At 36.1% G+C, this 25,480-nt stretch overlaps 1 protein-coding gene and 1 pseudogene across 34 annotated transcripts in view; one reads left to right on the plus strand and one right to left on the minus strand.

Annotated features, from left to right (window-relative positions):
• Positions 1-25,480, minus strand: part of NRXN1 (neurexin 1) — a gene marked incomplete at both ends in the record, with an annotated part of 1,125,847 nt that overhangs the window by 808,258 nt on the left and 292,109 nt on the right. The window lies entirely within an intron of this gene.
• Positions 22,986-23,429, plus strand: LOC309816055 (protein mago nashi homolog; annotated as a pseudogene). Its single transcript has one exon. The product of its transcript is annotated as a protein mago nashi homolog (transcript).

The following is a 25,480-nucleotide window of genomic DNA, read 5'->3' on the forward strand; positions in this document are numbered from 1 at the left end:
TTAAAAATCCAAGTAATTAAGGGGAAGAAAAAAGAAAATTTTGTGTGTATATGATGAGTTTTTATTTAACTAACCACTCATTTATTTATTCAAAAAATATTTACTGATACAGGACATGCACTATTCTAGGCACCAGGAGTACAACAGTGAACAAAAGCTTCAAAACATCTGCACTCTCGGAGCTTTCTCCCTGACTACTAGGATAAGCAATAATTATTCACATTTATATTTGCACATTTAGATTTAGCCCACTGTTAATACTAAGCCACTTTACGTGTGAATTACAAAGCAATGGAGAGAGAATCAAAAGGTCTAGTCTCTTATGTAATCTCTATGTGACCTTGGCCTTGACATTTAACCTCTGAAAAACCTTTTCTTTTAATCTAGTAAATGTGTTGATTGGTAAGACTAGATGATCTCTAACATCTATTTAAGTTATAAAATTCCATGATTCGGTGTTTCTTGCTGAGAGAAAAATATTTTTGACTCATGTTTATAGTGTTTATAAATGGAAAGTTCTTAACAATTAAAGAAAACAAAAATAACTCTAATCACAGTCAAAAGCAAACTGAGAAAGGTATTGCAGTACTTAAAAACATGTAAGTGAAGCAGTGATGGGCAAAGTTAATGGGAAAAATCACCACAGTGATTACAGCCATTGTGAAGGGTTGTTAGAAACAGCAAGTAAATTACAGAGAAAAGGATCTATAAATCCTTTTCTGAAAATCACTACTATTATCATGATGTTACCTGGGTAATTTTTCCAGCATAAGGGGCAAATGCATTTTTAAAAACATAATCAGTTGGATGATATACATAGAAAATGCAATTCTTACAACAGCTAATCTGAGGTTATTCTATTAGCTAAGATAAGCAAAAAACAAAATCACATTGCATATTAGTATAAAAGTTATATGCATAAAATGATAGATCTTTTAGCTAGTCTTCATTTATTCAGCTTTCTTTATAGAACAGAGAACAGAGAAAGAAATCTCAGAAATCACAACTCATATAGACATGGGCAAACCTCATTAATATTAAAGATAATTTCCATAAAAATAAACTTTGAATTAATTATGTTTGGATTATCCAGTATTTTCATTAAAGAACAACAGAGCATGGAGTCGACTGTGAAATGGCATTTGTTTCTAATTGCTTATGATTTAAATAAACCAACGTCAGATTAAAGAGCTTTTACTCTTAATACCATGGAAGATTTGCCTTAGGGTGTCCTGGGCACAGTTTTTAATTCTAGAGTTGGTGAGAATCATATTCCTCATAAATTACAGCCCATGCAGAAGCTGTTTCTTTCACACTTCACTACTTGTATATCTAGTTACATTAACAGGTACTTGCTATATTCTTTGTTTTCTTTAGCTCAAATAATACCTTAACTCCTTTTATTTGTACTGTGATTCATGTTTTCAAAAGTGCTTTCATATCTTTTTTGTTGTTTAAATCTCAAATACTTCTTTGAAGTAGATAAGGCAGGCATCAACCTCTCTAAGCCTACGTTTCCTCCTCTGTAATATGAAAATAACAACAATAATACCTCAACATAAGTTTTTCTGAAGATTAAGTGAGATGTTGGTAATGATGATTATATTTTACATTTATTGATCATTTACTATATGCTAAATATCATTCTAATTGTGCTGCATCAGTTAACTTATTTAATCAACATAGTAACCCTATAAAATAGGTCCTATTATTATCCCTATTTTATAATCTAAGAAATGAGTCACAGAAAGCAAAAATAATTTGCCCAAGTTTACACAGAAAATCACAGTTCCACTAGGTAACGATGTAAGCTACCTAAAATTATATAAGGCATCATGTTGCTTCCTTTTGTCAATAAACAAATTTTCACATTGACTCATGGTTTCATCAAGACTCCAATGCAGTCATTTCAAATCCTTAATTGAAAGAGGAATGACATAAATTATACAATATAAATTCTATCAATTCTGAGTAACTCACTTTGATTCTATACTTAAAAATAAACAAGTAGGACCGAATCTTAATGCATCATATCATATATAATAGTCATGAACATCATTTGACCAATTTAAAAGAAGTTAGAGTATGGCTAGAAAGAGGACTAAATGAATAAGAAGTATTCTAAGCAGTTTTAAATGGTTTTTGGAGCTCATGGAATTGGAAGAGGTTAGAAAAAGAGTTAACATTTAGAAGCTCTGTATTTCATACAGACACACACACACACATACACACACCATCTATGAAGCAAGAACTATAAAAAGATATATTTTAAAAGATACATTTTATCAAAACCCCTTATGCTTAAAGAGAAACCATTCCTTATTGAATTATATTAAAAATGTTTTTTTCTAAAACAAAACTGCCACTCCTAAAGTCACATGATAAATAATTCATATTTTTATTCTAAGCAAGATTCTGATCACAACATATATGCTCTTTTGCCTGAGCCATAATGGTATTCAATAAATGTTTCATTTATAAAATTTGGAACCCAACTCTCTTTATTCTACCAATAGTAATATGTATCGTCACACACACACACACACACACACACACACACACACACACACCCTTCTTCCCTAAAGCTAAAAATAAATTTTACTTGTTTTTCTTCTACCAAGTGCCCTCTATCAAAAACTGATCATGATAATCCCCAATAGTTCACTCTTTATTTAAAGAAAATAAATCTTAAAAATACTAACACCTTGACAGTGATTTTCAAATACAAGAGTAAATATATTGATTAGCATAATGAGAAAACGAAAGCATGTATAAAGTGCCATGAGGACTTATCTACTCAGAAGATTTATATTTTAATTAAATCTACTACCAAGTCAATATAGGAGAAGAAGATATTGGCTCCAGTGTCAGAGTTAATAAAGTTAGCACTCCATGAATCAGGAGAGAGAAGAAAGGGGCTTTGAACAGAAGAAGATGGGCTGGAGTGAGGGGGGGAAGAATACTGAGGTGAGCTGGAATCCCTGTCCTACTGACAAACCTCTGAGTTACTGTCAAAGTTATTGCATATCCATAGAGTATGTTTTTCCAAATTAGGAAAAGGTTACCCTTTATCAAGACTTATTATTTCCATTTGTTGGAAATTTTTAATCTATTCTTATTGTGTTAGAACCAGATTCTGTACTATCATCTTCCTTAAAATTGTTGTAATAAGCATACAAATCAACAATATCCATGACACAAATGGTATCGTGTTAGACATGATGGCATAGTGCACCATACAACCACATACAGCAGTCCTGGTTCCCGTGTTCAGAACAGAGACTTCTGTATATGCCTCACAATGTCCCTTCACTACTAAGAAAGAGCCTGAAAACTTTGTCTACAAATGACTTTTCAGAAAACCAAGTCCTAGTGTTGGACTTGGACTACAGGGAATTCCCTGGTAGTCCAGTGGTTAGGACTCCGCGCTTTCACTGCAGAGGAACTGGGAAGAATTGGGTTTTATTCCTGTTCGAGGAACTAAGATCCCACAAGCCACGAGGCCAAAATAAATAGATAAATAAATAAATAAATAAATAGATAAATACATAAATAAAAGGTTAAGACAATGACTGCCTACTAAATATAGAGCCCATAAAGCAAAACATCAGCTGGGCACTTGCAACATTGTTCTGGAGAGCAATACTGGTTACCTACTGCATTTCTGTGTTCAATAATACAACTTCCATCTACCAACTGAAGGAATGGTGTTTTATTAAAATAAGGGCTAGTATGTTTTAGAAAAGTCTCCTCAAAACTATAGAGCTAGCATATTTACTAAATTCTGCTTTGTTTTGACCCAACGAGGTTTGAATGCATGGTTTATAACACTTTATTGAAAACACTGAGGACAGCATATGCTAGAGGTGATTTTCATCCATCATTTTTAGAAGAGTCTTATATACTATCGTGAAACCTATATTTTAAATTATTTTTAAATCTATAGAATAACATTCTTTTACTGCTAATCTTATAACACATTTCACAACAGGATAGAGCATTATGCTCTCTCTAATCTATAAAATTTTCTTACTTATTTTCCTCTCAAATAATTTTTTTAAATGCATTCTTATGTTGTACTAATATAAAAAAATTTCCTAGTGTCAATAATTATGTCTTTATTGGTATGGTGTCTCTCCTTTGATTATAAATTATCTGAAAACTGGAAGATCTCTATAACTGAAATCTTAGTCCAGAAATTAAGCTAGATAGCTAATGTTTATTTGGGGGTTTTATTGGGCCACTCACTGCACTACACACTTTACAGAGTTTTTCTCATTTGATCCACACAACATTGTAATTTTGGTAAAATAATTATTCATAGAATAGAAAATAAAACACAGAAATTAAGATGTACAATTTTTTAAAAGATAAGCAAAGTATCACAATCTATAAAGATAGAATTTATACCCAGGAACCCTAACTCCAGACCTGCAGCCTTAACTGCAGGGCTAGATTATGCTAGTCTACTTCTGCAAGGAAGCTTTTGGTCTTCTGAGGGAAAGTGATATGGCAATTCCAAATGATATGGAAAGTAATGAATTAATGCTTCCCAGTTGTCCTCTATGATTTGCTCCACTTGTCTTCAGGCCTCTTTTTTAAAATCTATCAGCACTTCTCACCCTCTCATCAGCCTAAAGAGCAGCATCCCCAAAGGAATGTGGAAAGTTGTTATCTCGCATCACCCAAATTCACTCTTGCTTCACATTCTCCCTGACAACTCTATTCATCAGCCTGTCTGTCTGCTTCAGACTCACAATTCTCTTAAGACTTGGTTTTGAAAGCAAGGCTCAACATTTCTGTTCTTTTCTGAGCCTGTCGATCCATCCCTCACATTCACACAATGCCTCCTTGTGCATGACAGAGATGCCCAAGTTCATTATCCACGGGCTGCTGCTGAGTGAGATTTCATCCTTTTTTTACCGTCTTAACTAAAACAGTTCTTCTCTTTTCCTTTGTCATCTTCCAACCACTCTGAGACAGATGAAGCATCCAGCATGTTCTATTTCCATAACATTTACATAGTATTAATAGAAACACAGGCCAGTATTCAAAGATGACACTGAAGAAGTTTGTTCACATTTTATAATATAACTCTCCAAGATGCTCTTGCCAGTGTTCTGCTGAACAAGTTCCTTTTTCTCAACTGAGAGACGTGTTTTTTTTTTTTTTTTTTTTGAGAGACGTGGTTTTTATGTATCATTTTGGGAAGATTCTTATGAACTATTTTTTTTTAATTAACTATTGTCAGTCTGACTGGAATGGTGAAATGACATCAATATTGTCAGTTTCAACCAAGAGTCACAATAAAATATCATGCCTCTAGAGACTATTTATTATAGTATAAAAAGGAATCAAACATAACTTCAACAAGATTTCTCAGACCATGTCTTTGTCTGAAAGAAGCTTCTTTTCCATATCTGGTCAGTCAGGAGATCAAAGCTCTTTCCCACCTTCTCTCATTATCTGCCTGTTGACCAGTATGAACTTCAAAACAGAACAAAAGGAGACTCCTTGCATCTCTCAGATGGCATGTAATTTACTGTGGTGTATTGTGTTGGTCTAGGATTATTTCTTTGTTTTTCTTCTACTTTGACTTCAAAATTTTCCCTTATCTCTCTTACTGTGTTTGCATTCTCTCTGAGACTTTTCACTTCCTCCTTGACTATAACTCAGACAAATTATTCATTACAACCTCCTTCCGTCTCTGATTTTGACTTCTGGCCTTGTTCCTCAATCTTTGCAATAGTAGTTAATTTATACTTCTAAGAAACAGCCACGAAATTAAACTTTGGTAATTACTTTCACATAATCCATATTTTTCCTCCCATATAAAAACAAACATACATCAACTCAAATAAAGATGATAGGAAAATGAAATAAAACACTGCGATGAATTAAGATTTGGGGTGACTCTTTAAAATACTTAGAATTATTGAATTTGCTACAAAAATTGAACAGGAAGTTCCCAAGTTAAAAACGAGTTATATTCTGATTATTCTTTTATAGGTTAGTTGCTTGGATTTTTGAAAGCACTTATATAAATGACTAAATTCGGGGAAATATTCTTGGTAAATACAGATTTTAAAATCAGAGTTCGAGCAGATGTGGTCAGGGAGATGAAGGAATAGAGTGAGGAAGGGAAATGTTGAGCTACCTGAGACCTTGGTGAGACCAAAAGTGCCAATCACCTAGAGTGGTGGTTGGCAGTTCACAAAGTGTGCCTGAGGGTTAACAGGGATAACTTGTATCAGCATCACCCTATGTGTGTTAAAAGTGCACATTCCCAAAACCCACCTCTGACCTCTTGTATCAGAATCTCTGGGAGTGGAACCCAAGGATTCTTCATTACAGAGAAGCTCCCTAGGTGACTGCACAACTAAATTAGAGAACATTTCCATAGCTATAAATATATAGAAAATCAATATACAGCATTATAAAAACTAAAGTAAATGATGCAATCAAGGCCTTTACCATTTTATATTAAAATTCTTCTATCCAGTTGTTTGAGTTGACTCAGGGTGCCTTGTTTTATTTTGGCTGCTGGCCTGATGGGCCAAGCTCTTTATTTTATGTCTGGTCTCTGTGCTGTTACTGTCAGAGAAAAGGCTAATTTGAATCTTATTGGAAATGTCTGCCTCTATCTGGGTCATAAAAGTTAAGTGTGACCTTTAAGTACTTCATATTTTCTTAAAAATTTGTCAGTATCATGCACATATGTACGTGACCTTTCAGGCTGGTTATACAATCACATGTACTTTCTCTACCTATAATGAAGTAGAAAAGTGAATATTTGAAAATACAATTGAGTTTTTGTATTCTTAAATGAATATACATATAGTTGTGAAAAAATGGAAGGTTTTTCTTCCTGGAATGAAAAGAAAAAATAAGGAACATGAAAAGAAAAGAGTCAACTGCAGGAAAGGAAAAAAAATAAATTTCTGGGAATGTACTGTTCCTAACTCAATGTTTTCAGCCAGTAATTGAGCATCATAATTACTATTAGAATAGAAACACTTCAGACAAGGCCTGAAGTCAGTGATCAGCTACTAAAAAGAGCAGTAGTGATGAACAGCGCCAGGATCACAGTAATAAGGGAGCAAAGCAACACAATCTGTACTTCTACTGAGTGAGGCCTAGAATATTTAGATTATGTTTTCTTTTTCAAATTTTACACCTGTTTAGAATTACAGATAAATATGTACTTACAAGATTACGTACATATGTTTTATTGAGGGAGAGTTATTTAGTCAAACCTTAGATTTAAGGCAATATAGAGTCAAACTAATTTGATTTTGATTTTCTTTTAAACCTGCCACTCAAGAAAGTATAGAAAAGACTCAAGTAAAGATTACCTACGTAGGTGCAATACACAGTTTTGTTCCTTGTTACTGTCTACCATTTCCATGTACTATAATCCTTTCATGCCTATTTTTTATCTCTACAGAACTCATCTCTTGACCCATGATATTCCAAATTAAACTAAAAAAGTTGAAGCACAAAGCTGAGCATAAAAACAGAAAGTCTGATCTTAGTAGATTTTCTTCTAGTACACAGGATCCTATTTTCTGATTCACAAAGATTTATGTACGATTACATCAAGTAGCTCAGATTCCAGTGGGGCCACTACCCTCAAACAAGACACTAATTTGGTATTCATAACTAAAAATATAGCAAGCTACCTCAGGAACAGAATTATTAATATAACTTTCCTGTCATTCACTGAGTGAAATACTGAATAAGGGGAAAGCCTTCGTTAATTATACTTTAAATAGACATTTAACATTCCAGTGCTTTAGATGATGCAATAGGGAAACATTTGTGTAGAATGAAACCTGTTTTTACTGTTGATTGAATAAAAACTTTGTAATGTTGCCAGGCAATGGACTAGTACACTTATAGAAAAATCAAATTTAATTGGAAAATTAATTGATGAAAAACAAAACAAAGTAAGTAAAAATTGGGGTGTAATTTATTTTTATTGCCCAAATCACAGACTGACCCAAAATTTTGCTTAAATTATTTAATTTATGTTTATTTTATATTATAACAAATGAAAGAAGACAAAAACCCAAAATTTTGCCTAACGATTGCTTCATTTGAGATGAGAAATGAGCATTAAGTGATTAACGGCCAATCCAATAGTGATAAATAAATATTAGTTATCTCTGCAGACTATTCTGTTTCCCTGTAAGGTTTTATTTCTTTAAATAGATAATATAATTGCCCTTAATAAGTACAAAAGTAAATATAGTCATGATTTATTATTTTTATCAGACTACCAGAATCAACTGCTGGATAAAGATACCAACGTGAATTCAGAATTTGCTAATCTTTAGAGAAGATTAATATTGATAATACAGTTGTGATAATAATCAAACATTAAAAATAGGTTAAAGGAAATCAATTTTCAGCAGGTTTAGTCAATGGTTTACAAAATATTTCTAAGAATGGAAACTGGATTGAACTAGCAAAGGTGCTGTTTTTATTCTTATTTTAAGATAATGGTATAACATATTTTTTAAATGCTTTAACTACCTAAGAACTCTATTTTTTCATGTCTGCATGTATGTGTGTGTGGGGGGGTATACTTCTGAGATGTTTATGTATCGTAGCTTTTCATGTGTTTTAACTACTAAAACTTATTCATAAATTACCTGAAGTCAGGGGTTGTAAATTAGGAGAAATTTTGCCCTCCTACCAGAGGATACTTGGCAATGTCTAGAGACATTTTTGGTTGTCACAAGTAAGTGGGGGGTGGGGGGGCTACTGGTATATAGTGAATAGAGGCAAGGGATGCTGCTAAACATCCTACAGTACACAGAACAAGCCCCCAGGACAAAGTGTTAACTGGATCAAAATGTCAGTCATGCCAAGCTTCAAAATCCCTCCCCTAAATCTTTCACTTTGACCCTAATCTCCAGCAAATTCTTAGTTCAAAAAGAAGCACTTTTCTGTGGAGCATAGAATGTTGCATCCTGGAAGCCTCTCTTCCTCAGTATCACTGGATGGGTAATGCATTTACACTGGTAAATGTGAATTCAGAATAAAACAAGGGCAAGTCACCATTTCAAGATAAAATGACTAAGATGAAACTTCAATAGCCCTAAGTGCTTTACTGCTTTTTTTTCCCTCTGACAATAAACATCGTATTTATGCTTACTTTCTGTTTTGCTAGGTGTGAAGACAGAATTCTAATGAACCATCAAATATCATAAAAAAGGAGTGAGAACAAGCACCTGGCTCAAAGGTCCACTGCCTGCTCATATAAGGCCCTCAATTCACTCTGGCAGGCTCTATATAACAAATGAGCTGTAGAGAAAAGCTTTTTGCTGGCAGTATACCTATAACTTAAAATATTTTTCACCAGGAAAAAAAAAACTACACACACACACACACACAAAACAACAAAACTCCTCTGTCTATTCTGCTGGCTAAAAAGGCAGAACAGACACATTTCAAAGTATGCAAGTATATATTTCACTACTAAATTATTTCAAGCAAATAAATCTAGAGAACAGAAAGTGAAATAAACAGGACTTCAACATATCCAAATGTCAACGAATGATAACTAGTTGAAAGACCAGCCTTTTAATATGCATCAAGACCAGTTATTTGGCTACAAGATATCTATGTACACACTTTCCTTTAAAAAATCCACTTCAAAGTGAAGGATGTGTTGAAAGATATTCTACTTTTTTTTTTTTTTTTTGTGGTACGCGGCCTCTCACTGTTGTGGCCTCTCCCATTGCGGAGCACAGGCTCCGGACGCGCAGGCTCAGCGGCCATGGCTCACGGGCCTAGCCGCTCCGCGGCATGTGGGATCTTCCCGGACCGGGGCACGAACCCGTGACCCCTGCATCGGCAGGCAGACTCTCAACCACTGCGCCACCAGGGAAGCCCTGTTATTTTTTATTTATTTATTTTTTTTGTGGTACGTGGGCCTCTCACTGTTGTGGCCTCTCCTGTTGCGGAGCACAGGCTCCGGATGCGCAGGCTCAGCGGCCATGGCTCACGGGCCTAGCCTCTCCGCAGCATGTGGGATCTTCCTGGACCGGGGCACGAACCCGTGTCCCCTGCATTGGCAGGCAGACTCTCAACCACTGTGCCACCAGGCAAGCCCTAGACACGTTATTTTATTTAATTATCTCAATTGCTGTATAAGACCGATGGTATTGTTCCCATTTTAAATATGAGAAAATTTAAAAAGGTTAAGTAACTTGCCTAGGGTCTTATAAAATGTAAATGGTAGAGCTAGGATTTGAACCCAGGCTGCATTCATTCTACAGTCCATGACTTTAAATTGTCTGCTTATTTAAACTTAGTAACATTTAACTCAGATTACTGTTTATTTTCATAAAGAGTCATGAATCCCTCTTTTTAATGTTAATAATTCTCACCCATTTTATAATTTTGGAGGATCACCCTCTAAGGAATAGCCTTGTTCTATCTTCCATGTCAATATACAAGGGTAATACTTTCTTATTTTGGGGGTTATTCATTTATTTATTTTTTTGGTCACACTATTGACTATAAGATGTAGTTATTCAATGAAAGTCAGTCCTAAAATGGTCAAAATATTTCATTTAAAAAAAGCCTATTGACAATAGCCCAAAGACATTATAACAAGGATCCCATGTGGAAGGTAGTCTTTCTCTTAAAGATCTTAAAAAATAAAAAGTCAAGAGTATAAGAATTTTATAAGGAAACACTAAGGAATATCAAAATGTCAGAGTCACAAGGGTTATTAAGGAAGGTTTATGGAGGCAAATTTTCTCCAAGCATGCAAATTCTAAAGGGAAGGGGCATGGGTGAACCCTACCTGAACATAGACATTATAACTAGCTTGGAAACCGTGGGTGCTGGAAAACATTTATTACAGAATTACTTTTTACACTAAATACTGTTTCTGAGGACTACTTTGGCTTGAAATGTCACAGATGAAAAAACACAAAATAGAGCTGCATTTGGATTGCAGAATATCAACCAGAGAGTAAGCCCGACCTTTCCAAGAACAGTGTTTTAGATCCTGTCCACTAAAAAGATGAATACATCTTGCTTAATTCAGTGAAATTGCTGGCTTTAGGAAGAACCTATTTGGGTCCAAATTATTTTAAAATTCAATATTGCTTATGCACTGGGCAAATTTTCATATTAATGGTATCACATCTCTACACTGACTCTGACCCATTTGCCACTGACCTCCATAAGTTGACGGAATTAGGAGTTTTGTGTGTATTCCAAATTTAAAAAAGCAATTCTCTGGTTCAAATGTCAGCTCTCTGCCTGCCTTTAAACAATATGTAGCCATTTAACATCTAATCTATTCAGAATTGAAAGAATATCACACAAAATGCTCTACTTTCCATGTACAGTAAAGGTATAGAAACTTCAGATTTCTAAGCAATAACAGAAAAAATACGGCACTACTCTCAGCCATTAGAGTATACAGAGAAGGCAGAAGTTCTTTGGTGGAAACTGGCAGATATTGACAACTCTTCTGAAATCTCACAGAATTTTTTTTTATTATTGTCAATCTGATAAAAGCTTTAAATTTGGGGAGGGAAAAAGGAAATGTCTCAATAATCAAGCATTAAACATAACTCACTAAAGGAAGGCCCTAAAGCTCTCAGACATATTAAAAAATAAGGAGCATGTTTATACCTGGAAACAATAACAAAAATCTAATTAAAACTTGAAACAAAAGCCTCAGCCATTATGGGGGAAAACAAGCAGGGCCCCCAAGGTTAAAGGGTGGCATCCTGACTGCGTATCAGGCAACTAGATGTATAGTGAGAAGAGGGCGTGGGGAGGGGGTGGTTAGAACTGCCTCAGATAACCAGGTCTGTGTTGGTCACCAGGCTTCAGTGTCTTTATCTTTAGAAGACATGGTTTGAATCAGTGCTAAGACTTGATTTACAATTAAAATACTAGATTAAATTTTAGATTTAAAATTCCTGTCTGTAGAATACTACCTGCAAAGGAAGCTAGACCTGGACTCTGAATTTCTGAGTTCTAATTCATGACAGGCATTAATATTTCCTATAACATTGCATGTTGTAAATCTGTGGATGGCAAAAATTCTTACAAATGCTTGCTATTGAAGATTTTCTGGTAGCACGGTAGAAATAGATCAAGGACATTAGATTCACAGAAGATATTTTGTCAAGGAGACTTTCTTGTATAATTAAAAGTACAAGTTAGTATTGTTCTCAAGATACCCTTGTTGGGGCTGAAAACACAGTGTATTAGTCACAAAGTGCAACAAAGCTTTATTGTCTCCAAATGCTTTCTCTGTACCCCACTTGCTTAAAAATCTTCAGCTGAACCATATGAAATTTCTGATATTCATCTCTTTTGACCTAAACAAACCAGTAATTCTATATGGTGCAACCTGTACTAATTTGTTTGTATATATACATATATATATGTGTGTGTGTGTGTGCGTAACACTAATTAAAATGGTAGATAAATTCAGTAATCAATATGGTTACCTATATTATTCAGAAACCTTACTAAATGAAGGAAACTTTTATGGGCTACTCTAGCTCATTGGTCTTTCCCTACTCCATAAGAAAAGTTTTAATCAATGTTTATTTATATGATCATTTTTGTAAATACACACAGCAGGAGGGAATTTTAACATCTTCATTATTTAACAGTGAAATATCAAAAGTTAAGTGAGATTCTTATTTAATGGGCTATGATTTGAAAAGGGGGCTAAAGTATTCTCAGGCTTAAAAACTTGTTAGTGCATTCACAGGGAAATATGTAGGGTGATTCAGGCTTTCGTCTTTTATCGTCTTTGAGACATAGTAGAATTTGGTTATTTTTACTGTTACTTCAAATACTGAAAAATTGTCAGTGATTCTAAAAGTCAAATGGCAATGCAAGCATAGTTGTTCACTATAGGATGATTTCTCCAAGCCCCTTAGCATTTACCATATCACTTTTTATCTGTACATATGATTCATGAAGCTGTGTATATTTCTCAAAGTTTTGTAATTTTGCTTGTGTTTACTTCTAAGTAGCTCTTAAAACTGTACCCTTTTTCCACCTATTTTCCTGCTCTACTTTTGTTAGGCATTCAAGTGATCAGTGCTTCTAGGGAAACTTAACTTTGCCTAGCTCTGGGGGCAAGAGTCTTGATTAGCCTAGAGATGCTTGGTAATTCTCTTCTAATGCCTATGACTGGTTTAGGAAAGAGTCAATGAGACCGGAGGGAAAATGCTTAGGAACTTGTGGGAAAGGCACACACACACACAAACACACACACACACACAGTCCTAGTCTATTTTAGGATGTAGTTATATGAGCATATATGAAGCATATATGAGCATATGTAAAGCTACTGCACTCATCTTGAGCTCAACCAGACAAACCTAAGGACGAAAGCCAGTCAATATGCTGAAGATGGCAGAGAGATAATGGCCAGGTTCAAGAGAATCTAGAGATGTCAAACTATCTGACTTCTGGATTTCTGGTTATGTGACATAATAAATTTGTGATTGTTTTCCTTGAAGAGGAAGTATTCTAACACAGATAAAAACTAAGTCTTAACATCTTCCTGCCAATCTTATTTTTCAAGACTCTAGTAAAGAGCAGTATATTGCAGAGTGCACAGTAAGCATTCAGGAAATTGTCCCTGAGTACATAAATGGGAACAAACTGGACATTTTTTAAGGCTATCTCAATATGATGAAGCCAAACCATTACTAAATCAGCACACTTCCAAAGAAATTATATATGCAGAGTATCAACCTAATGAGAATGACAGATATTCTTTGTGTTTGACTATGTGAATGTATCCGTTTATATTTATATAAAACAGTCAATAAAATGGTTAATACTGAATTTTTTTTTTTTCTTTTTTTGTGATACGCGGGCCTCTCACTGTTGTGGCCTCTCCCGTTTCGGAGCACAGGCTCCAGACGCGCAGGCTCAGTGGCCATGGCTCACAGGCCCAGCTGCTCCGCAGTATGTGGGATCTTCCCGGACCGGGGCACGAACCCGTGTCCCCTGCATCGGCAGGCGGACTCTCAACCATTGCGCCACCAGGGAGGCCCAATACTGAATTTTTAAAATGAGTTTTCCCCCGGTATTTCTTTCCTAGCATAAGTAAAGTAGGTTATACATTTCCTCACTTTTTATGTCTATTTCAATATTTAGTGTAGGAGGCTCAGATGAGTGAGGGAGAAAGAAGAGGAGGAAAATGGAATAAAAGTTCATTTTGGAATCAAAAACTGATTAGTAAGAAGAATAATTTTAAGCAATTCACTTTTGAAGAAACTGTCATAATCGATAACTTCCCACAGCTTGGTTCATGAACCCTATTTTTAGTTGAACTAGTAACATAGGAAACAATTAGACATCATCATCAACGTTTTCATGCATTAATGCCAGAACAAATTAACTCCTACCACTAAAAATACTCCTTCTCTCTGTCACAGTCTGTGAAGGGTATGACTTACTGCACTTAGGGCATAATTGTATCTCCTGCCTACACAAAACTGACACATAAAAATCAATATTAATTAAAAAAGATCAAAACTATCCTCATTATCTTATTTAGCTGTCTTTCCAAAACCAGGTTACCATTTATGACAGAAACACACCGCAGTCTGGACTTAACCAATTCTGCTGCCAAATAATAAATGTTAATTTATTGGTTGTGTCCAAATAACTGTTTCCCTAAGAACAGAGTTATTTATAGTGCAACCTTGAAAAAGGACCTGGTGTCTAACTATAAAGTTATCTTGACTAAGATACTGCCATACTTAAAAATTTTTTTGCTGTTCAACACATCTGTATTCTCTATTCTCCTCCCCACTTCTCCCCATGCTTCTAATATGAGAAAAAAATAAAAATGTATCTCAGAATTCCAGAATCATTGTGCCCTATAGAAAATATAAAAGGAATGTATTTTACATCTTCTATTTTATCTTAAAAATTCACATATTTTTAATTTCATTATGTTACTGCATTTATTTTAATGTAAAAGTAATGACACACTATGTTCACCTGGTGGCTTTGCAAATGTGTGCCTCAGTTTGTGAAGCCTCAGGATACCTCTTTTTCTTGCCACTCTGTCTCCATTTTCTCCATGCTGTCTTTCCTCAAGCCACTCTCAATGAAGAAAGTGGTAACAATCCCAGAAAATGTTACCAGCACTGAGATTATTTACTCTGCAACCCTCACCCTAATCATGTCAAACACACTGACCATCAGGAACAGGAAACACAGGGTTGGAGTCTCCTCTGTCCTTTCCTGGTTCTGGTCCCAGTTATGCCTTGAGGCCACGTCTGAGACCTCGGACCCTAAGTGATGTGAGATATTTTATCAACATCAAAACTCATTCAAATGATTTTAGTTTTAACAAGTTGGTGTTTGCATGCAAATAAATATCATAACTAACTATATACCACCCACAAACAAAAAGCCAAAGGGAGAGAGAAAGAGAAGAAATATAAGTGATCTATAAAGACGATCCATCATCTTTAATTTTAGGTAATTTTATCACTTATCTGGCCCCATTTTAACTATTTTTGCCCAGAGTATAGTAAAATGAAGTATAATTAACCTCCTTTTGCTAAATGTTCCAGAAGGAAAGAAATTTAAGTTTGAGATTTAAAATATATGTGTATATATTATAATATGTAATATATTTTTGTCCTCAAGTTGTCACTCACACATAAGAGTACACGGGCTTTGCAAGTCTGAGGAGTTTGATTTGGGTTAGAAAACTAAGTTTATGTAATCATGGGCAAATTACTTAATCTCCAATTCTCAGTGTTCTAACCTATAAAAGGGCATAACAATAGTACTTATCTAATACGTCCCTTGAGAAGATTAAATAAGTGCTTAATAAATGGCAATTGCTACTATTAGTAAATAATAACATTGGCAGAGTCTTAGACTCATAGTCATGCAGACAACAATTTCAGGAAATATTCTCCAAAACATTACTTATTTCCACCTTTTTACTCAAGGTGAGAAAACTTAACTTTCTGAGGTCAGTAGACAGACCCAAGGTCCCTCCAATTAGCTGCTGGCCTAAACTGGACAAGTGGAGAGGTCTGTTAAAGGTCATTAGAGTCTGCTGTAGCGCATTTCAAAATGCAGCAGGAAAAAAAAAGGGATATGGGACAATGGTGATTTCCAAAGTAATACAGATTTTTCCATTATAGAAAGACATGGCATAGACAGTTCAAACACTTAAATACCCTTGAGAAGGGTGTGTTTTGTCTTCTATGACAAAACATTTTTTGTTTTTATTTTTGCATTAGTGAGGTGATTTGCTATTTGAACTTGAGTTTAGGTCAGTCTCTACCTCATGCTATTGTTGCTATTTATATACTTTAAATATAAATGCCCTGGTTTCCTTCCAGGAACTAGTGAGCTATGTGCTTGAGGTCACTGAAATTTAAAAATGTGCATACTTTATGAACAGAATTAATAAGGAGTTGTTAATGGAGAAGACAAACTGAATCTAGGAAACTGGTCAGCATTTTTTGTCAGAAAATATTTCAAATGAGATACTTTCTTGGTCTGGTAGTTTATGTTAGCTGAGAAATGGGAAAGAAAAGTTGAGGGAATGTTTGAAGAAAGAGGGGAGCATGTAATGAGCATTAAATACATAGCAGACTTAATGCTAAGTACTTTCCACATCAATTGCTTTTTCCAGAAACCCAATGAAAAAAGGCAATTTGCAGATGAAAAAAAGAAAAAAAACCTGCATATCAGTTAATTCAACAAATAACAAAGACATTTTAAAAAAATGAACCCTATCTGATTCAACTGTCACATGATCTTTAAAAAGCTCACTACAGTTCCATCTTTTGCATCTTTTGTCTTTATTGATAAGGAAACCCTAAAATTCCCTTTGGTGTTAAATACGAATCTACCTAGAACAAGAGTGAGAAATAACTATTTTATACTGAATTTTATTCAACAGCAAAGGATTTAATAGCAAATTTTCAGAGAATTACACCTCTTGAGAGAATGTGGATAAATGGAAAGAAACAAACAATTTTCTCCCCCTCACAGAATCACCATATACTCACTAGGTCTTGGACCTAATTTTAGCTCAAGATTGCCCTGAAATCAGAATCAACACAAAATTGGAGTCTTTATAGACCCATAACTGTGAGGGGTTTGAATTCTCACCCACACTGAGCCTTTTCTTCCACATGTTATTTCTGTTTTCACATCTTTTGAGAACATTTATGGACAATACCAGTCAAGACCTGAGCCACACAATTTAAAAAGTAGTACTTACAAGCTATGTCTTTATAGTCAGAAGACTATGTAATAACAACAATATTATTTTTTTATGAAAAGAGAATAATATAAATGCTATCATAGTTTCCAGTGTTTTGATTAAAACGGAATAACATTTTAATAATGAATCTAGGAGGATAATATTTATAAGAACAGAAAATCTCCCATCTGGAAAGAAAACAGTATGAAGAGCATATAAGAGTAGAAGGGGCCTTGGAGACCTTTCTCACAGGTGCTCGTCTCCCCAGGTAGGACTAACTGGTATGTTATATTAGGAAATATTTTATTTATAGTAACAGTAATAATAACCATAATAATAATAATACTAGAAGACAACATTATTAATAATCACAGCTATTATTTCTTCAGAATCTATTAAAGCTAAAGCATTATGCTTAGCACTTTCTAAACATTCCTATTGCCCGTTGTAAACCTGTTTTCCCCATTTTATAGGTGAACAAATTGAGGTCCAGATTAGTTAAATGACTTCCCTAGAGCAAAATCTAAGTAGAGAGGTGTTACCTCTTTAATTAATTGCCTTTCACAGAGCTTTAGACTAAGAATACATATTCATAATGGTATGATTATAGTTATGAAACTGAAAAACTGCTGTTCTTTTCGTGTAAAATAAATACATGCTTAGCATAGAATGTTAAAGGCAGCATGGAGTAGTGAAGGACAAAATTAATTTGCTATCAAAATTATTGCAATAAAAGCCTACAAAGGAGTTTTTCTCAAATCAAAGGGTTTTAACTAAATCATAATTTTCTGACTGAATCATTTGACATTTCTCTATTCACTGCTTTTTGCATCACATCCTGTCCTCTCAATGAAGGGCATCTATGAGCAGGCACTCCTCACTTTAATATCTGGCTGGAAGGCAGGCAGCATCATGGTTAATTAGACAGGCTTCAGAATCCAACCAGCATGATGGCATCCTAGCTCCATCACTTGCAATCTCTGCAACTTGGGCGAGATACTTAATCCCTTTAAATCGCTGCTACTCATCCATAAAATGAAGTTGATAATGGTATCTACATGAAACTGTTATTGCTAGGATTAAATGAGATAATGCAAGTGAGGGGCCAGCACAGTATGTGGTCCATGGTAAGCACTCAGTAAATCATAGATATTTTTACATTTATAGCTGCCCCTCTGGGAGTCGAAAGGAACTGCCTTAACTTTTTCCTCTACAGATGCCATTGCTATTGAATGCCTTCCATTCCTTTCATTTCCTTTCCTTCATTTTTTTCTTTCCATTAAGGAATTCAAACCTAACTTGAACATGGCCTTCCTCTCTCTGTCTTGGCATAGCCCGTCATGTCTTGATTCACCAAAAGGTTAACAGATGGTGGTGGGAAATATGATGATAATTAAGAAACACCCAGGATCCTCTCCTCTCACTGCCAACGGGACCCTCTAGCTCGGCCTCCTCCCTGCTCAGATCACAAGAGTAACCAGCAGTGACTGGAGCCTAAAGCAGTCCCGTTCAATTTCCAACCATGTCATGTTTTCTCGGCATCCAAAGTTATAATTAGACTTTGTTATAGATATATTGATATGTTAGGTGACAATGTTCTAACAATGGCTGTTGTACAAAACTATCTGCCTCAGGGACATTAAGGGTTAAGGAGACTTCCGTGAGCACATTGTATCAATGAACAAATGATGTCTGAGTTTCAAGCAACTAGTTCACAAAGGCACTTTTGAAACAGTCCTCTCAGAGACTGGGGGCTGACTTTCCTTTTTTGTTGTTGTTGACTGGGGCTTCCCTGGCCACTAGAGGGTTGCTTATGCATCATCTGCCTCATCAGAGGCTCTTAAAGCTCAGTTCTGAAATAACTACATTTCAAGGGCAGGACCATATTCTCCTCCACTCCTACAGTATCTGCAGAGAGAGTGTCCAGAAATGAGAAAGACCATTTCAAGAGCTGATCAATATCCTGTTCGGGAAGATAGATGAAGGCAGTGGGTTGAAAGCAGAATTTAAAAAAAAAAGGGGGGGGGATATGGGGAACAGCTGAATCCTCCAGTTAGCTTCCTTAACCCATTCAGGGTGACTGGAGAATGCTCACACTTCTGTTCAAAGCAAGGAGAGTGAATTCCAGGAAGTGTATTAAAGTATACAAATGAACCCCACCCACAGACTTCTCTCACATGCTCTGTGTTCAGAGTAGATTATTAGATTAAACAAGACAGAGGCTGGCACTAGAGGGTATGCAATAGGTCATTTAGGTTGCACAGGGATCAGAAAAGGATGACCACAACTCAGAAGTGACTTTGTACTCAGGTCCTTGACCTCTAGCTTTGTCTTTCTGAAGAATTTCTTTCCTGGCATTTAGAGTTTACTTGGTATATTCTTGGCAGTTGGGATAGGAGTGGGGAGAATCAGGCAAATGGGAGGACAGGAAGGGAGCCAAGAATGTTCACATTTGGGGGAATGTTCCTCCAATTCCTACAGATTTCTTTGTGGATGTATGATGGAAACAGATGTCTCCCTTTTTGTTTATTTTTTCTTGTTTTTGGCACATCATAGATAATCAGTTATGTCTGCTGGATTTTTGAGGGTTCCACCCCCTTCCTTTGTCCTCTTTCAAGTCTATTTCATCTTTTCCCAAGACAATCTAGATGCTGGAATTCTAAGTATGATTCTGACTTCAAAGCCAGTGAGACCACACCTAATATATCTGGTCTTCTCCTTCTAACAGACTTCAATAACTCTTCTTGAGGCAGGTCAAGATTCTATTTTCTTTGGTAATTTTCTCTACTTCATCATTCATGAATAAGCTGTTCCACATGGGTGATAGTAATAGTAATAATACCAATGCTTCTATGTGCTAACCTACTAATCCCTTTACACATATTCTTTCATTTAATCCTATGAACAACCCTATCAAGTAGACAAATCACTAGCACCATTTTACAGAAGAGAAAACTGAAGCACAGGGCAGTTGAGGAATTTTCCCAAGGCTCACAGCCAGGAGAAGGTGCATATGGGGTATGAGCCCAAAGAGTCTGTCTCCTCCGTATCATTCACAGTGTCCTGGCCTCTGCTGGGCACCATTTCCTCTGCTATGATCACAAGCAACCTCCTATTTTGAACTGCACCTATTATGTACCATACATGATAGTAAAGATTTCACAAGCATTATTTCACTTCATTTCAAAAACAACATCATCAGCTAGGCATTGCCCTTACTGACAGATGAAGAAACAGAGCTTTGGTAGGGGTTGGTGGGTTGTCAGAGGTCACACAACTAGTAAGTTACACAACCAAGACTAGAATCCATGTTTCTCTAACCCCAAAGGCTATACTTTCACTCAGCATCCCATCCTGGCCCTGCAAAAAGACTCTACCCAACTATTCCTGGACATACCACAGGCCTCCTTTGACACAGTGTGCAGCATCGATAAGGTTAAACGACAAGTGTGATTATGCATTATTGTATTGCTAATATCTCTATGAATAAAATGTCTATTTGATTTTCATTTAACCCCAAAAGAATCTGATTACCAAATAACCACTGAAGAATTATTGCCAATTATGTTCTGTAATTATGGCTCCTGTTAATGACATTAGTGTGCAGCTCTTTCATATTTAGTCCTGTTAATTAATCCCCGTAAGCCCAGAAAGTTATAATCGATACAACAAAGGCACCATGGTAAATTACAAATAATTCCCAAATCCTTCAAACAGTTTTCAAGGCTCCTTCAGTTTCCTTGGTTAGGACACATTTAGTGTGGGAGCCGGAAGAGTCTGTAGTAACTGATAGCTCTTCACCCGGAATCACCTATTTCAGTAATATGCCTAATTAGGCAAATGCTTAAAATTGGAGTCCCATCTGCCACTAACAAGTATAAATTCCTACAGGGCAATAAAAATAATTAACTGGTTGAGTCAAGAGACCCCCAAATCAGATATACGACATTTCAATTCTCTGAGTAATATATTGCTTCAGATAACACCTATTGTCAGTGAGTGTCTGGTTTCAGTTTTGCAGAAGTTGAATACAGCAAGTAGGTCTAATACTGAAAGTCCCACAAAGAAAACTTCCTGATGGCTCAGTCTCACAGACAGACAAGATAAACAGGCATACTGACAGTGATGCTAGGAATTGATGCTTTATGAAAACTGGTCTCTGAATTTTATGTTTTTCAAAATCTCCCAATCCATCCTCAGATTTTCCTCATATTTTATCAAACATATGTTGATATACATTAGATTTCTAAAATGGTTATATTTATATGTTTTATCGGAGACAGCTACAGCTATAGTTGTCCAGAGATGCTACAAGCTGTCTCAGAAGTAGTCCATTGCAAGAAGATGTGGCATGACAATCCATTCTGCATCACTGAAAACTAGACTAGTTGGTTTCTGAAGCCTGATCTATGTTAGTCTAGAAGTCAAAGAATCCTGTTCTTTTTGCCAGAGAGGAAAAGGGTCAGAACTCGATCCCCGTTGGCATCCCATGCCCTTCCCTGATTCCATTCTCGTTCTGGAGGATTTCCCAGGAGATAGTACATAACCCTCAGCAGGTGTCTGGCCTCAGAAACAATTTGGGAGGAGGAAACAGAGGCTCAGAATAAATAAAATATCTATGAAAGCATCATTGCATCAAATATAACAGAGAACATGGTTATCTTTAAAGGATTCAAAAAGAGGAATACAATGACAATTTTAGACTGCATATAAATTGGTTCCTTCAGATAAATAATTGTTAGTGGAGAAATTAATCTAACTGGCAATTTAGAAGAATTAGTTTGTAAAATTATAATATTTAAGATCTGGAAATAACCTTAAAGGTCATCTGAAGCCAACTTTCCATTTTACAAATGAGGGAGCTGAGATTCAGAAAGGGTAAGGAACTTGTCCAAGGTTACCCAGTAAATCAATGGTTGAAATAGGACTGGAACAGAGACATCTTAATCACACCATCTGCCACCACTCTCAAACTAAATGACTAGTTCAATTTTAAAAGTTTATAAGAAGGAATGAAATAGGTACAATCTTAGATTTATGGTTTTAAAATGAAAGACTCCACCCTAACATCACTGACAGTCATTGTTAACATGGATCCTCCATCTTGTCAACATGCAGAATTAAGATGTGAGTAGACATTGGGAGTGTGACCTATACTGCCATATGTTAGGACCGGAGATCTTACCAGATACCGCAGTTCATATTCTACCATCAGCAAGTTTTATACAAATTAATGATAATAATGATGATGATGATGATAGATGATAATGACAGAAGCCTATACTGTTTTAAGGCCAAATTTCATACATAGCATTCAGAGTCCTTATCTGACCAGCCATCATTTTTTAATTTTTTTTTTTTTGGTGGTTTCCCTAGAGTTTTACTTTAATTTTTTGTTCCAATTATTTACCATTAGCTAAAAATTATAAAATTTCACTTAAAACCTGGGTGCTCTTTTCTTATAGGTAGCTCACTAGATGTTGAAAAACAGAACAAAAAGGGGAAAGGGAAGGGAAGGAAAGGAAAACCAAAACATTCCTTTCCTGTTTGGCTGAGCAGTATTTGAGTTCCTGACTCTGCTTTAATGTTTCCTTATTCTAGCATCACCATCAAAATTCCTACACAAGTGGTTCTTCTAACCACCACCAAAGTACCTATGCAAGTACTAATTAGCTAGCATAAGTTAATGTAGATTTCCTTGAAATTAAAAGCAGTTTTCAGAGCCATGGAGAGTGACTTCTATCTGCATTACTGCAGGGGTCACAAGGGCAAGTTCAGCTTCGAACTCCTGGAGTGTGAGTTCTGACCCAATGGGATCAAGATATCCCAATAACAACAATTATAAAACTGATATGATCAGAAAAGAGGTTTATGTACAGAAAAGCATGATGGAGGAACTGAAGAGAATAATCGATGACACTGAAATTGCCAAAGAGGATAATGCTTTGTGGCCTCCTCCCGACTAAGGGCGCTGGCAGGAGCTTGAAATCATCATTGGAGATGAACATATTTCCTTCATGACATCAAAAATTGATTCCCTTATTGATGTCAATCAATCCAAGAATCCAGAAGGCTTATGAGTATTTTATTATCTTCTCCAGGACCTGAAGTGTTTGGTCTTTGGTCTTACTGAATTACACTTCAAGATTAAGCCAATCTAGATTGAATATTGGTGTGGACACAAGGAGTGTGGGAGTAGCTGCTTTTAATCACCGTTATCAGGACATTTTTGTGTATAATATTTTTTATAAACTATAAATGATTGTCTTTAATAAATAACATAACCAAAAAAAGCAGTTTTCACCCTTCTAACTTCAAAGGGAATAAGAAATAAATCTTCAGAATGTCACACTCAATAACTATGCTTCTTAAAGCAAAATATATAGAATGCATCATCAAGGATACATAGTCCCTCATGAATAATGCTTATGGGATTGGCCCTTTCTTTGTTATATTTACTCTTTCTTGCTACCCAATAAGAACACACTTTGAGAAAATAAGACAAAAGAAGACATTCTAATTTAAGAAGAAAGTGAAAGGGAGAGGTGGCAGTGGCACAGGTGGCATCTAAGGTCTACCTGAAGGTTCTAAGAGATGGGCCACTTGTGCAAAGCTATGCCTGTGAAAGCCTTAACTTGAATTTAATGTTTCCCATGCACGGTTTAATCACATCTATAGAACTGTTTTTATAGCTTTGAATAAATAAGAGATTACTACTTGAATATTTAGTCCATTGAGCACTATTGTATACATTTACAATTGTGAACAGATAAATTCGTGTTTTCCGTTGAATGTGGGTCTGAGTTAGCAAAGTGTACTCTCAAAGAAAGAATTCTCTAGGACCTGATTTCCATCTTCTCCCAAAGTAGGGCTTATATACACGCTGGGGGAAATAAACTTCCAAGTGATAGCAGCAAAACCCAGCTGTTTGTGCAAGTCACACTACCTTGCATGGGAATTAACAAAAGCTTGCCAGCAAACATGCAAGAGCTGCAATTCTCAGAGCAGAAACAGGCTCCACCCTACATACCACCTTTTGTAAGTACAGGACCTGATACAGCATGTGGTCAGTGCTCCTTGAGTGTACAAAGGTGTGGAAAGGCACGCATGATCCCCAGTTTTAATGATGGCTCTAGTATTAGAGAGTGGAAGAAGCTCCCCTCAGCTTTCGAACAGCCTACTTACTCTTAGCCAGGAAGAAGAGGAAAAAAATAATCATACAATTCAATGAGCCATTTTCCAAATGAAAGATGACTCACTTAAGCAAAACTTTCTGCAGGTGTCACTTCTCAAGGATGCTTAAGAGAAGGGCCCATCAAACCTGTTCTGAGGGCTAAAGTAATGCACAATCTGTATCACCCAGCATGGTGCCTGGCAAATAGTAAGAACGAGGACATAGTTACTAATGAATTATACACAGCCTGCTCAGTTCAGAACAGTTATCCTGAGCACAGAAGCTCTTAAGCACTGGTTTATAGAGGTGGTTACAAGTATTGATTCAGACTCAAACAGCCCCTTTTAGCACCGTTAGTCTTTTTTTTTTTTTTTTTTTTTTTTTGCTGTACGCGGGCCTCTCACTGTTGTGGCCTCTCCCGTTGCGGAGCACAGGCTCCGGACGCACAGGCCCAGCGGCCATGGCTCACGGGCCCAGCCGCTCCGCGGCATATGGGATCCTCCCAAATCGGGGCACGAACCCGTATCCCCTGCATCGGCAGGCGGACTCTCAACCACTGCGCCACCAGGGAGGCCCTCTTTTTTTTTTTAACATCTTTATTGGAGTATAATTGCTTTACAATGGTGTGTTAGTTTCTGCTGTATAACAAAGTGAATCAGCTATACATATACATATATCCCCATATCTCTTCCCTCCTGCGTCTCCCTCCCACCCTCCCTATCCCACCTCTCTAGGTGGTCACAAAGCACCAAGCTGATCTTCCTGTGCTATGAGGCTGCTTCCCACTAGCTATCTATTTTACATTTGGTAGTGTATATATGTCCATGCCACTCTCTCACTTTGTCAGCACTGTTAGTCTTAATCCAACTGAATTATTTTACAAAGTAAGCCAAAAACATAAACTCAGGTAAATTAAAAATAGGTAAAAGAGCATACAAATCCTCAAGAAACAACAATTCGTTGGCCTGCCTATTATCTCCATTTGTAAAATTATTCCTTTCCTCCAAGGTTCACAATGCTTAGCCTTCTGAGATGTAAATATACCT

The sequence above is a fragment of the Mesoplodon mirus genome, assembly GCF_964341445.2.
Source record: "Mesoplodon mirus genome assembly, chromosome: 14".
NCBI classification, from domain to species: Eukaryota; Metazoa; Chordata; class Mammalia; order Artiodactyla; family Ziphiidae; genus Mesoplodon; species Mesoplodon mirus.